General features: G+C 40.1%; 1 protein-coding gene across 3 annotated transcripts in view; it reads left to right on the top strand.

Annotated features, from left to right (window-relative positions):
* The first annotated feature begins 2,889 nt into the window (after positions 1-2,889).
* Positions 2,890-15,159, top strand: part of ALS2 (alsin Rho guanine nucleotide exchange factor ALS2) — a 73,983-nt gene continuing 61,713 nt past the window's right edge. For all 3 annotated transcript variants that reach the window (XM_049887857.1, XM_049887856.1, XM_049887855.1), the window contains exon 1: positions 2,890-2,972. The gene's annotated coding sequence lies outside the window, so the exon portion shown is untranslated. The remainder of the gene's footprint in view (positions 2,973-15,159) is intronic.

Below are 15,159 nucleotides of genomic sequence, written 5' to 3'. Positions count from 1 at the left end.
AAGAAAAAAATCAAGCCTCAAGTCACAATATGGACCGCAATGGGTTTAGTTTTTTTGGTTTTATGGGCAAAATACTGAATGATGCAGGAAGCATCAAAAGAAGATGGAAGGAATACAAAAAGAACTGACGGATGTTCAGTCTTTTCAGGAGGTTGCATGTGATCAAGAACTGATGGTACTGAAGGAAGATGTCCAAGCTGCACTGAAGACTGAAGGCTCCAGGAATTGACGGAATACCAGCTGAGATGGTTCAACAAACTGATACAGCACTGTAAGTACTCACTCGTCTATGCCAAGAAATTTGGAAGACAGCTACCTGGCCAACTGACTGGAAGAGATTCATATTTGTGCCTATTCCAAAGGTGATCCAACAGAATATGAAAATCATCAAACAATATCATTAATATGACATGCAAGTAAAATTTTGCTGGAGAGCATTCCAAAGCGGTTGCAGCAGTGTAACGACAGGTAACTTCCAGAAATTGAAGCCAGATTCAGAAGAGGACATGGAATGAGGAGTATCATTGCTGATGTCAGATGGATCCTGGCTGAAAGCAGAGAATACCAGAAAGATGTTTACCTGTGTTTCATTGACTATGTGAAGGCATTCAACTGTGTGGATTATAACAAATTATGGATAACGTTGCAAAGAATGGGAATTCTAGAACATTTAATTGTGCTCATGAGGAACCTGTACATAGAACAAAAGGCAATCGCTGGAACAGAACAAGGGGATAATTCATGGTTCAAAGTCAGGAGGGTATTTGTCAGGATTGTATCCTTTCACCATACCTATTCAATATGCATGCTGAGCAAATAATCCCAGAACCTGGACTATATGCAGAAGAACGGGGCATCAGGATTGGAGGAAGACTCATTAACAGCCTGTGTTATGCAGATGACACAGCCTTGCTTGCTGAAAGTGAAGTGGACTTGAAGCACTTGTTGATGAAGATCAATATGATGAAGATCGGTATGTATTACACCCAAAAAAAAGAAAACAAAAATCCTCACAACTGGATCAATAAGTGACATGAGAAAAGATTGAAGTTGTCAGGGATTTCATTTTACTTGGATCCACAACCAATGCCCAAGGAAGAAGCAGTCAGGAAATCAAACGACATTGTATTGGGAAAATCTGCTGCAAAAAACCTCTTTAAAGTGTTAAAAAAGCAAAGATGTCACTTTAAGGACTAAGGTACAACTGACCCGAGCCATGGTGTTTTCAACTGCCTCATATGCATGGGAAGGTTGGACAATGAATAAGGAACACTGAAGAACTGACACCTTTGAATTGTGTTGGCAAAGAATATTGAATATACCACAGACTGCCAAAAGAACAAACAAATCTTAGAAGAAGTACAGCTGGAATGCTCCTTAGAGGTAAGGACATGTTATCAGGAGGGATCAGTCCCTGGAGAAGGACATCATGCTTGGTAGAGGGTCATCAAAAGAGAAGAAGACCCTCAATGAGATAGACTGACACAGTGGCTGCAACAATGGGCTCAAGCATAAAAATGATTGTGAGGATGACGCAGGACCAGTGTTTCATTCTGTTGTGCATAGCATCGCTATGAGTTGGAGCTAACTCGGGGGCACCTAACAGCAATTTTAAGAGGACAGAACACCTCTTTCAAGAAGAAAAAGAGAGAAGGAAAGGATCTGCTGGTAGGTTTGATGATAGTAGTGTGGTGACGGAGATAAGGAAATTCATACCTAGTGGTCTCATTTTTCTCAGAAATGTAGCAGGCAAAGTTTCTAAAATATCTGTTTATTTATACACCAACCAAAGGGAGTGGATGGGTAGAGTTCAGCAAGAGGTTAGTAAAGTGTGAGGGCTGAGAAGAGGAGAAATTCTGAGTAGCTGCGTGTAAGCCCTGGATGAGTTAGACACCTTTGATTTGCAGTGGTGTCAGTTCTCAAGAGTGTGATTTTCTGCACTGGCGCAGGGGTGGGCAAGTTTGGTTGAATTGTTGCAGATAAACATTTTTTGCAGGTAGGCAGAGGATCAACGAGGCAACTGAGCTGAGGGTGCTCGCGAACTTGGTGGACCAATTACCTTCAGGAGCTTGACACCCTGACTACACACTTGTCATTGATGGTCTAAACACAGGTTTGCAGTTTCAACGATGGCACACCGCCTATCAGCAGAGAACTCAGCATCTACTGTTTGTCAAGAGTGGCAGCTTCGGAAAATCTTCATGGGCGAGTTTAGGTAGTGCAAGCTGCTTGGGGTGGGACTGCGGGTGCGACAAGGGGACTGTCACCAAACTGCTGGGCAAGCAAACTGATTTTACTCCGATTGTATATTGAGGAGCCTTGTGAAGATCATAGAAGAGGCTAATTAATTTTCTCCTACCTTACTCCATCCTTTGGGGCTGCAATTAAGTAGTAAAAATACAGCAGAATGGACACTCGGGTCAACTCGCGCCGCAAAGCTATGATGTCATTCGTTGGGCAGGAGGCGACTACTGTTAGGGTACTGTCAGTAGAGGTAGTTTAAAGTTATCTTAGCCTTTTCATTGCAAAGAGTAGCTAACTTATCCTTCCAACTCTTGCAGTTTGTGATGGAAACTAGATGACGGCAGCTCAGTCTCTCCCTATCAGCCCCCCATTCGTTACCATGGAACCGCCATCTCGGACGACTCCATGTTACGTTTTCGATCAAGCGCGTCCCAGGATTGGTGGCTCCGCCCCGGCCTATGGGGGGAGGCAGTACGCCGGAGAACACTGCGCACAGCAGCTATCGCCTCTTCAGTAATTTTGATCCATATGGGAGCCCGTCGGCCTTCTCCATGGTTAACCCCTCCTACTTGGGGGTGCGCCCTCCGCCCACTTTCGCGCTCGCTTGCAGTCTGCAGCCCCGCCTCTGCTCTGAGGCCCCGCCCCCGTGAATCAGCTGATCTCACGGAGCCGCAGGGCTGCCGGGCTTGTGCCGGGTGCAGAGCGCGGTGCCGCCGGTGAAGCGTCAGGTGAGAGAGCGCGGGTCCCAAGTCGGCCCTTGGCTTTGGAGGGCTGAGCGGCCGGGCCCTCCTGTCTGCGGGAGCTTGGAGTCCCGGAGCCAGGCGCAGGCGGAGGCCCGGGAGCGTGCTGCCGGGTTTGCGGAGACGGCTCCCGCACCCTCCCAGCCTGGTCCTCTGGCCGTCGGTGCCCGCCCGCCGAGGAGCTCCCGACGCGAACCCCTCGCCCCAGCCCTTCGGTTCTCTAACTCGCTTCCACCCACTGGCTCCCCAGGCGAGGCGCCCCTGCAGTCATTTCTGCCACGTGAAATGCCTTCACGTCCTCCTTTCCCGCCTCCACCCACGCCGCCTTCCTCCCGTTCATTCATTAGGGTTTATTGAATGCCCCCTCTAGATAAATACCAGGTTCTCTTGCCACGGACTAACCTTGGTGAGTGTCCCAGGGTGGTTTGCCTAAGGGTGGAGATCTCGGTGAAGAGTAGCCCGAGAGTTTTGGTGGCTTGAAAAGGCGGTTGAGCATAAAGAGAATGACTTTGTTGAGAATTAGTAGTTAAGCCTGGTGGTTCAATGGTTAAGCGCTCGGTGGCTCACCTAAAGGTCTGCGGTTCGACCACATCAGCCGCCCCGCAGGAGAAAGATGTGGCAGTCTGCTTGCATAGATTCACAGCCTTGAAAACTCTGTGGGGCAGCTCTCCGTTCTAATGGACTGACGGCAACGAGTATGTAGCTCAGTCAAGCCTTTTGGATTATCAGTGACTCTTCAGAGAGAAGGCAAGTTCTTTTTAGAATCACGGACAGGAACATAACATAGAGGAGGTCATGAGGAAATGGTCTTGACATTGGTTGTTGGTCTTCTGGACAGTAGGGTACTTTGCAGAAATGCAACCATAGGCTGATAGAAGTGTTGTACTGCTGCTTAAGTCTTTGATAACAAGGGAAGAGGAAAACACACTGGACAAAGTGCCATATTCAAGTACACTATTTTCTTTCAGGTTTAGGGTGGAGAAAGAATAACTGCTGTTCCTAAACACAGATCCTTATTGCCCTTAGATTTGTTGATGGCTGTAAATGTTCTTAAGACAGCTTTAAGGAATAAAACTGTGTGACGTGTGTTTATTATTAGCAGCTACAGAAATTCAGCAAACTTGCCGGGTCCAGAGTGTTTCCATTTATCATAAATATGTATGATTTGGAGTGACTACTTAACCTTTTAGTTAATGAATGAAACAGTTTGAATCAGTGAAAAATCTGCTTTTGCAGCAAATTGAAATATTTTATCCCTAGTAATTTAAGCATATTGGTTAAGATCCTAGGCTTCAGTCTGGACATACCTGGAGTCACATCCATGTACATGTTTGACTATGGCAAGTATTTAACCTCTCTTCTTCAGTTCCTTCATCTCTAAACTGGGGATGAAATTATTTTCCTCATAATAATTACATGTAATGGCTTGTATATCACATTACAGTGCCTGGCACGTTGTAAATGTTCAATACATATTAGCTATTTTTAAGATTGTTAATTTTTGCTTCAAGACCCAAAATGACTCCCTTTTTTTCCTAAATAGGGAAAAGAGAACTGAATGTTTTTTGGAAAAGAATTGTAAAAAACAAAACCCATTGCTGTCCAGTTGATTCTGACTCATAGCGACCCCATAGGACAGAGTAGAACTGCCCCATAGGGTTTCCAAGTCTGTAAATCTTTATGGAGGTAGACTGCCACATTTTTCTGCCATGGAGTGGCTGGCGGGTTTGAACCGCCAAGCTTTTGGTTGCAGCTGAGTGTGTAAACCACTGTGCCACCAGGGCACCTGGAAAGAATTATAATTCACTTTTTAAAATCAAGGGATAGTTTCTAGATAATTTTATGATAGATGGACATATGTTTAGAGGAAACATGATTTTAGGTTGGTCTGTGGTAACTGGTTTTCCATATTGTTGTTAGGTGCCATCAGGTTGGTTCCAACCTGTAGCAGCCCTGTGTACAACAGAAGGAAACATTGCCTGGTCCTGCACCATCTTCACAATGGTTGTTATGCTTGAGCCCATTGTTGCAGCCACTGTGTCAGTCCATCTTGTTGAGGGTCTTACTCTTTTTCTCTGACCCTCTACTTTAGCAAGCATGATGTTCTTCTCCAGGAACTGATCCCTCTTGATAACATGTACAAAGTATGTGAGACGTAGTCTTGCCATCCTTGCTTTTAAGGAGCGTTCTGGTTGTACTTCTTCCAAGACAGATTTGCTTATTCTTTGGCAGTCCATGTATACTCTTGTGGCGTAGAAGTTATGTGCTACAGCTGCTAACCAAAAGGTTGGCAGTTTGAATTCATTAGGTGCTCCTTGGAAACTCTATGGGGCAGTTCTACTCTCTCGTATAGGGTTGCTGTGACTCGCCCACAATGGGTTTTTGTTTTTTTTTTTGGTTTGGCAGTCCATGGTATATTCAGTATTCTTCGCCAACACCACAATTGAAAGGCGTCAGTTCTTTGGTTTTCCTTATGGGCATTTAAATGTGGAAAAAATGCCGATGGAATCTATACCCAGTTTAAATTGATTATTTCCCAAACTATGACTAGTATTGGCAGGTTGAAGGATCATGGTCGTGGCAAGAAAAGTTCAAAGTTGTTTCACAGTGTTAAATTTAATAAGATAATGATTCAGAGAATAAAGTGTCAAAGAGGTAATTTGGGGCAGTTCAACTCTGCCCTATAAGGTGTTATGAGTCAGAATCAACTCTATGGCAGTGGGCTTACTGTCTTAGTTATCTAGTGCAGCTATAACAGAAATACCACTAATGGATGGTTTTAACAAAGAGAAATTTATTCTCTCACAGTCTAGGAGGCTAAAGTCCAAATTCAGGGTGTCAGCTCCAGGGGAAGGCTTCTCTGTCAGCTCTGGGGGAAGGTCCTTGTCATCAATTTTCCACTGGTCTAGGAGCTTCTCAGCACAGGGACCCCAGGTCCAAAGGACGTGGTCCCCTCCCAGTTCTTCATTCTTAGTGGTAGGAGGTCCCTCTCCTCCCTGCTTGCTTCTCTCTTATACATCTCACAAAACATAGACTCAAGATACAACCTAATCCTGTAGATTGAGTCCTAGCTCATTAACATTATTGTCTCTAATCATGCCTTATTAATATCATAGAGGTAGGATTTACAAGACAAAGGAAAATCACATCAGATCACAAAATGGTGGACAACCATACACTATTAAGTTGACACACATTTTGGGGGGACACAATTTAATCCGTAATACTTACACAAACCACTTATTCTTTAAATTGATTTGCACAGTATGAACTAGAATCCCTTCTCTCCAAATTCCAGCTTTTCAGAATTTAATCATTTGGAATACCTACTTAGGTTATCATTTGAGACACCTACTTTGGCCATTTTGATGTTAAAGAGACAAAAAGTATGTTATTCTTAGCAAGCACTTGTGTGATTAGGTGGGAAGAGTACTATTAATCTTGTACCTCTTTGTAAAAAAATCCCCAAAACATGAGTTTCAGGGCTTTTTGAAATAAATCAGTATTGGTGGACCAGTTTTAAAGGTATTGCCAAAGAATATGACCATAAAAAAAAAATAGAAACCCATAATTCTGTGTTAATTTGAGTTGAAAAACCATGGAAGGAAGGTAGAGAAAATTTTTTTGAGATGTAAAGAAGGCCTGCTTTGGTGTATATGAAGTTGAGCCCCTTTTTTCAGTCATTCAGAGGAATGTTCTGAGAATTTTAGTGACTTCAAAATCATTTAGCTCTTTTTATAACTTCATGGTGCTATATATACCACATATTCCAGCTGTTCTAGGGATACAAATTCCCTGTTGGAGTTTATTATTTTTCTTTTTTTTTTAACTTTTTTTTTTTTCCTTTTCTATTGATAACCAACTAATTTAGCCATCAGTAGTAGATTTGGTAGGATATTGGTTCTTAAGGCAGTGCATGGTAACCACAAATAAAATAGCAACAAGCTGTGATTTGCTTCTTTTTGGTTTTGTATTTATTTTCCTATCCCTGTCTCCTCTATTCCTTTGTATATGTGGATGGAACTGACTTTAGATTTAGATTGATGAGTGCCTGCATGCAGCTGAACTAATTGATTTAAGTGGATAGAACAGAAATACTTAAATCAGCAAGGCAGCAAGTGCTTTTTTCACTATTGTACAGTTAGTTCTTTTAAATTTGAAGGAAAATGTTCAGTTTTCTCAACTTCTGTGAGAGGAAGCTGAGGCCTTTTGGTAGTCTATGCCCAGAGAGAAGATAAGCATTAGTCTCATTAATTCCATGAATTGATCAACTCATGTTCCCTTTAATTATCATGTTATTTAAATATTTTTTTTCTTTTGAGTCATCACACAGCTTTTCAGTTTACATCACTTCCCCGTTAGCTAGGTGGTGATGAGACCCAACAATGTCATTCTTTTCTTCCACACCTAAATTTTTTTTTAGTTGAATTCTTAACTAAACTTGGAGCAGGACCCCAAGCAAGCATGTCACAAGGATGATTAATAGTAACAGCTCTTTTTAAAATAGCAACAAAGTAGAACAATCCAATTGTAGGGAAATGAATGAACTATGGTTTACTCATGTAATGGAATACTGTACTCTAGTGAAAATGAATGAACTAGATCTGTACTTATCTGCATGGATCCGTCTCAAGTACTGCAAAAACAAGTTGTCAAAAGATATATATAGAACAATGCATTTATTTACAGTTTTAACTAATACATTAGTATACGTTATTTATTGATGCATATGTAGCTAATGAAAGTATATAAAAGCATAAGAACATACATGGGAATGAGAAACATTAACTTGAGGAAGAGTGACAAAGTCTGGAGATGGAGAATTTGGGAAGGGCACTTTCAACTCTATGTATAACTTTTTTTTTTTTTTCTATTTTAAAGAGCTGAAGCAAATATGAAAACATGTTAACATCTATGGAAACTAGGCGATAGGTGTATGGATTTACTATATATATATACTTGCGGTATTACATGTGGTTAAGATAGTTTTTGAAACTAGCATTTAACGATTTTTATTTATAATCACTGCTCACATCCAGTATGCTTTTTGTATTTTTGCTCTGTAGTCTCAAAATAGTAGACTCTGAAAAAATAACTCTTCTCTCGCTGCAATAGGAAAGGAATGTGCCAGTACGCTCCACTTTGTAAAGCTCTTCTAAGGAGAGGAGAAAGACCAATTATTTAGTTAATTTTGCTTTGCTGTTTGCCTCTGTGTTCCTGGGAAAATCCTTTCCTTAGGCTATGAGGAATAATCCATCTTAAAAGGCTGCAGGAGAATTAAATTCTGGATATGACTGGGAAATGCAAGCACATAGTGATCTTGAATTCTCAGAGTATTTTAACCGCTTGCTGTTGAGTCGATTCCAACTCATAGTTGACCCGAGAGGACAGGGTAGAACTGCCCCATAGAGTTTCCAAGGAGCACCTGGTGGATTCGAACTGCCAACCTTTTGGTTAACAGCCATAGCACTTAACCACTATGCCACGAGGGTTTCCTCAAAGTATAGGGAAACAAATTGTATATTATATGCCTTGAAAGGAATTTGGACGTAGAGTAATTCAGATACAGAATTATCACAGATTTCATGTGATCATTAACACTTTTAAAGTTTGGGTTGGTTACATGTTATTACAGTGTAGTAAACCAGAATTTATACATGAATATCCTAGTTATTCTTCAAAAGAAAATAATTCTCTCTTCTGGTATAAATAAATATTGATGACAGCTTGTTAAGTGATTGAGTAATGAATACTAAGTTTAACAGCTGGTGCCTAATATAATCCTAATACTTAAGATGGGTTATTGTTGAGTCAACTTTGAGTAGACTCTGACTTCTGGCTACCCTATGTGTGTCAGAGTAGAGCTGTGCTTGGTAGTCATTTTTAGTGGCTGATTTTTTCCAGATCACCAAGACTTTCTTCCAAGGCACTGCTTGGGTGGACTCAAACCTCCAACATTTTGGTTAGCAGCTGAGCAGGTTAACAGTTTGCACTACCTAGGGACTCTATTAATCTTTAAACCAGTGTGGTAAAAAACAACATTTTCATTCCTAATCAAGAATACCTGTTTCCAGAACTTCCAATATGAGTGAAACATAAGCCTCTAAAGTAATATTTTTAAGCATGTGTACTTTCGGTTCACTTACGTGGCCCCTCAGTGACCTTAAGCACTAGATTGTATTGATTAGTAAAATAAGGCAGCATATTTTGAACTTATTTCTGTAATACTGCCTTTTAAAAAAAATTGTGGATGTTTTAATAAAAGAATACTAGCAAAATACTAAAGGAATAAATAATTTGTACCAGGAACTATGGCATACAATATAATAACAGTCATAAATTGTTGCAATACCTGGGAATTTATAATTCAGTTGCTAGTATTATAAAATATACTAGGACATTTCAAGATAATTTTAGTAATCATGAAAAATACATTTAAAAAATATACAGTGGGTACAAAAAGGAGTTAAGGGCATTTCTGGGCATTTATTTTACCATGTTTATACCACCCCTCATTCCCCATGGATAATATTCCTTTTAGGAAATCTCCACAATTAGAAAAAGTGAGGTTTTAGTTAGGCTCAAGCATGAAATAAGCAGGCCATCAAAAAAGAGACTATAAAGCCTACTAGTTTCTCTGATGGTCCCGAAAACTTTCTTCATTTACTAAGGAAAAGGGACTGTTCTCTGGGTTGTCTAATATTAGTGAAGTGACATGAAATAGAAGTATCTTCATCATTAGGAAATAACCATTAGCAAATTTGTGTATGAGAGTTTCTATTATGAGAGGATACTTTTGTATCTGATACTGACTTTTTGTAAGGCACCAGAAATTATCTAATTTGGAAGTCCATGGATTAGAGTTTAAGATCTTTCAGTCAAGTAGTCACTTAAATTTAGTCAGCTTCTGCCAAGCAGTTACTATGGGTGTAAGATTTTACCAATGTATAAGGCATAGTTACTGACCTCCAGGAGTTTATAATATATTTTTAATCAGTGACTTAGTAAATGCATTATCTTATTAGAAACAACATTATAAATAATAACTACCAACCAAATTTATTCAATGCATTAATCTACTGAATTTCTGAACTCTGGGTCGAGGTTTTTAAAGGGTTAGTCAACTCCCATAGTGGCATCAGGTGATGACTCCTGTGTAGTAATTAAGGTTGAAAGGTTGGGATTTGAAGTGACCTCAACCTTCTATAGTGGTTGGTTTGTCAAGACTTTGTTGCAAGATGAGTTCTCTTCTGTAGTGGTGGTGAAGGCTCCACTGGGAGGTATTCAGGAAGTGGCAGTTGTTGGAGTATATTTATTTGTAAGCCAGGTGTTTGAGTCAGAGGGTGCCTTAATCCATGTGTAAACATAATGACCGAGGCTCTAAAAGCAAATATTTATTAAGCATTTACTCTGTGAAAAGTACCATACAGTCTTAAATTCTTGTTTTTTATGTATGCTCAGTCTTTCTTACCATCTAGTCATTCTAATCACTATTACTACTCTTATAACTGCAATGATTACTATTATACTATTTTAATCAATAAATGAGACAGGCGACAAGACCAGGAGGGCCCAGGTTTGCTAATGTAAGTTAGCTTTCGTATGCCTTGAGGGTATCCACTCTGTTGAGAACCATCACGCTAGTATGTTTTGTCTTTCTGACACAAATGTGAACTTAAGGGCAGGTACTCACTTATTTATGTAGACCTGGGGAGGCCGGGTGGAAACCCTGGTGTCTTAGTGGTTAAGTGTTATGGCCACCTAACCAAAAGGTCGGCAGTTCGAATCCACCAGGCACTCCTTGGAAACTCTATAGGGCAGTTCTGCTCTGTTCTATGGGGTCGCTATGAGTTGGAATCCACTCCACGGCAATGGGTTTTTATGGGAGCCCTCGTGTCACAGTGGTTAAGCTTTGGGCTGCCTACTGAAAGGTCCGCAGTTCGAATCCACCAGGCGCTCCTTGGAAATCCTCTGGGGCAGTTCTGCTCTGTCCTGTAGGGTTGCTATGAGTTAGAACTGACTCGACGGCAGGCAGTGGGATTTTGGATTGGTCTGTCTATAAAAGGAGCCCTGGTGGTGTAGTGGTTAAGCACTAACCGCAAGGTTGGCAGTTTGAACCCACCAGCTGCTCTGCGGTAGTTGCTGCTGTCTGCTTCTATAAAGATTACAGCCTTGGAAACCCAGTGGAGCAATTCAGAATCTATTCTCTTCGTCGGCAAGAAGTGTGTATGGTCTGTCTATAGGTATTTACTGGGTACCTGTCATGTACCAGAGCCCTGGTGGTGCAATGGTTAAGCGATGGCTGCTAATTAAGAGGTCAGCGGTTCAAATCCTCCAGCTACTCCTTGGAAACCCTGTGGGGCAGTTCTGCTCTGTCCTGTAGGGTTGCTATGAGTCAGAATCGACTTGATGGCGGTGGGGTTTTTTGGCTTGTCATGTACCCAGTTGTGCTAAGCAGGTGGGATATAATAGAGAATAAGATAACTTTAGCCCTGCTTCTATGGAATTTATAGGCAAGCATAGTACCTGGCTCCCTTCGGGATTTGGGGTAATAGTTAACAAACACATTTCTGGAATATTAAGCCAAATCAAAGAGAAAATTTAATAATGTAGGATCCTGTGTATATCTCTAGTGAACTTTATTCTTAGGATAAAGTCTTTTTGCCTTAATAATATGAGTATATTAAATTTCAAATACTTAAATTTCAGCAACTAAAACTGCATGTGTGTTTTTCATGTATTGTTCCAGGTATTATGCTTGTCTATAAATTCTGTTGAAAAACTGACAAACAGAAATGGAAGAGTAGCTGGAGAGAAATGTGAGGATCAATAGTTGTTTTTGTTTTTGTAGTTAATCATGCTTGCATGACAGTGGCCATGATCTTAGATGCAAGGGAGATGAGGGCAGAGGGGAGAACCAAAGTGCTGGACAAAGTCCCAGAACACGTGTGGAGGAAATGACCTTTCACAAGATGAAGGGTCTACATCTTAAAAAAAGAAAGGAGATAATAGGTACAGATAGAAGCAGGATTATAGATCTTGTGATGGGAGTATAAGAGTCCCATGCTATGGAACCTGTAAGTGACTAGGACTTCATGGTATGTGTGCTGTGTATTCTAATCTCAATCCTGACTCCATTCATTGTCTTTTTGCTTTATTTATTTTATCTTGCCTTATCCATACATTTTTATAAGCTGACTCAAATCCATTTGGGAACAAGATATAAATAAAAAACTTTTAAACGTGGAACAGAAGTGTGTTGTTGTTTTGTTAGGTGCCATCGAGTCTGTTCCAACTCATAGTGACTCTTAAGTACAGCAGAACAAAACACTGACAGGTCCTGGACCATCCTGAAAATCATTGCTATGTTTGAGGCCATTGTTGCAGTCACTGTATTAGTCCATCTCATTGAGGTCTTCCTCTTTTTCCCTGACCCTGTAATTTACCAAACATGGTATCAGCCTCCAGGCACTGGTCCTTCCTGATAACATGGCCTAAGTATGTGAGATGCAGTCTTGCCATCCTCACTTCTAAGGGGCATTCCAAGACAGATTTGTTCCTTCTTTTGGCAGTCCATGGTATATTCAATACTCCTTGCCAACACCATAGTTCCAAGGCATCAATTCTTCTTCAGCCTGCCTTATTCATTGTCCAGCTTTCACTTGCATATGAGGCGTTTGAAAACACCATGGCATGGGGTCAGGCTCTCCTTAGTCCTTAAAGTGACACCTTTGATTTTTAACACTTAAAAGAGGTCTTTTGCAGCACATTTGCCCAGTGCAGTGCATCGTTTGATTTCTTAACTGCTGCTTCCCTGGGCATTGATTGTGGATCCAAGTTGAATGAAATCCTTGACAACTTCAATATTTTCTCTGTTTACATGATGTTGTTTATTGGTCCAGTTGTGAGGATTTTGTTTCTTTATGTTGAGGTGTAATCCATACTGAAGACTGTAGTCTTTGATCTTCATCAGTAAGTGCTTTAAGTCCTCTTTGCTTTCAGCAAACAAGGTTGTGTCATCTGAATATTGCAGGTTGTTAACGAGTCTTCCTCCAATCCTGATGTCCCATTCTTCTTCTTATAGTCCAGCTTCTCAGATCATTTGCTAAGCATACAGATTGAGTAAGTTTGTTGAAAGGATACAACCCTAACACACATCTTTCCTGACTTTAAACCATGCAGTATCCCCAACTGCCTCTTGTTCTGTGTACAGGTTCTGCACTAGGACAAAGTGTTCTGAAAATCCCATTCTTCTCAGTATTACGGGTAATTTTTTATGATCTACACAGTCTAATGCCTTTGCATAGTCAATAAAATACAGGTAAACATCTTTCTGGTATTCTCTGCTTTTAGCCAAGATCCATCTGACATCGGCAATGACATACTGTGTTCTATGTCCTTTCCTGGATCTGGCTTGAATTTCTGGCAGTTCCCTATCAACGTACTGCCACAACCATTTTCAGATTATCTTCAGCAATATTTTACTTGCGTGTGATATTAATGATGTTGTTTGATAATTTCTGCATTTTGTTGGATCACCTTTTTTTGGAATGGGCTCAAGTATGGATCTCTTCCAGTCAATTGGCCAGGTATAGAATAGTTAAAAGTTGGGAAGCCCTAACAAAAATGATAGTTTTGTTTAAAGTACAGGTTTATAATCCCTTGTTCAAAATCCATGGGGCAAAATGTGTTTCAGAATTAAGATTTAAAAAAATTTTTAGAATAAAGCTCAGAAGCCTCGTGTTATATAATACTTCTGGTACAATATGGGGTACCGCCTTATAATCATATTAATATTTCTGCAGCAGAAGATATGAATAGTCACAGAAAGTGAGGTAAACACTAAACAACCTCACATTAGTTCAGGTCAGGTAAGATCTTGCTGCCAAAAGAGTTATGAAAAACTTTTAATGTTTCGAGCTTTTTGGATTTTGGATTTCTGGTTAAGGTATTGAAGATTTGTAGATGGTCTGTAGCTCTTCTTTCTAGCAGTAATTAGGATATCTAGATCAATTTTTTTTGGGCACTCCTAGAACGTAACGTTAAAACCATATTCTCTGCACAAGACAGCTATTTGCATTTAAATGCAGCAAGAGGGTATGTGTATAGTGGGATCTACCATACCAAACCCACTGCTATGCAGTCAGTTCTGACTCATAATGACCCCACAGGGTTTCCAAGGCTGTAAATATCTACAAAAGCAGACTGTTACATCTTTCTCCCTCGGAGCAGGTAGTGGTTTTGAACCGCTGCTTGTTCGGTTAACAGTCAGGTGCTTTAATCACTGTGCCACCAGTAAGATCTAAAAATGGTGTCAGTTCACTAAGAAACAAGGTTTGTGTTTTGTTTTAAAGGACCACCTGAGCTTAAAATTATGTTATATTTGGCTGTGAAGGAGATAATAATTTGAAGTATAGAACGGTTTGGTTTAAAATAAATGTAGTTTGTTCTGTGTCTCCTAGAACTTAATGGCCAGAAAGGATCCTAGAGACTAGTTTGCTCATTTTGTAGAGATGCCGTTGATCTGTGGATAGGCCACGAGAGGCAAAAGCAGACCCCACATTTTCTCACTGCAAGTAAGTGCTGTTTATACAGCATCACACAGCTTGTTTATCAAAGCTAGTTAATGTAAGCGAGGTCTAGGAAGGAAAGATTTTATAACACAAGAAAGAACTTTAAAGCTCATCTGGGAGAAAAGAGCCCCACTGGAAAAGGAACCTCATGATTAGGTAATTTTATAAGAGTTAAAAATGTCAAACAATGAAAAAAATTTCTTTTCTAAAAAAATTAGAAAAACAATTTCTTGTTGACTTTCTTTTTCTGTATGGATACATGATTGAGAAAGAATGTTAGAATAAATGGAGTTGGTGAATACCACCCATATTTAAGTATGTGAGGAAAAACTTTATAACACAAATTTCTGATATTGAACCGTAATTCTCATCTTAGGTTTGTTTCCTCAGCAGTCATTTCTCTTTTTTCACTGCTCTATTTGCATTTCAGACAGGCATATGTTCTTGGAAGTCCAAGAAGTTCAAGTCAAATGTATTAACCACCATTTTAAAAAAACCGAAGATAAATTGATGAGTACTAATAAAGAAAGATGTCTGTGGAATAGTATATTAGTTATCTATTGCTGCCAAAACAATTTGTCACAGACTTAGTTGCTGAAAAC

Source organism: Elephas maximus, chromosome 6, assembly GCF_024166365.1.
Source record: "Elephas maximus indicus isolate mEleMax1 chromosome 6, mEleMax1 primary haplotype, whole genome shotgun sequence".
NCBI lineage: Eukaryota > Metazoa > Chordata > Mammalia > Proboscidea > Elephantidae > Elephas > Elephas maximus.
Note: the sequence above shows the minus strand (reverse complement) of the source record. Positions and strands in the feature narration are given on the sequence as shown.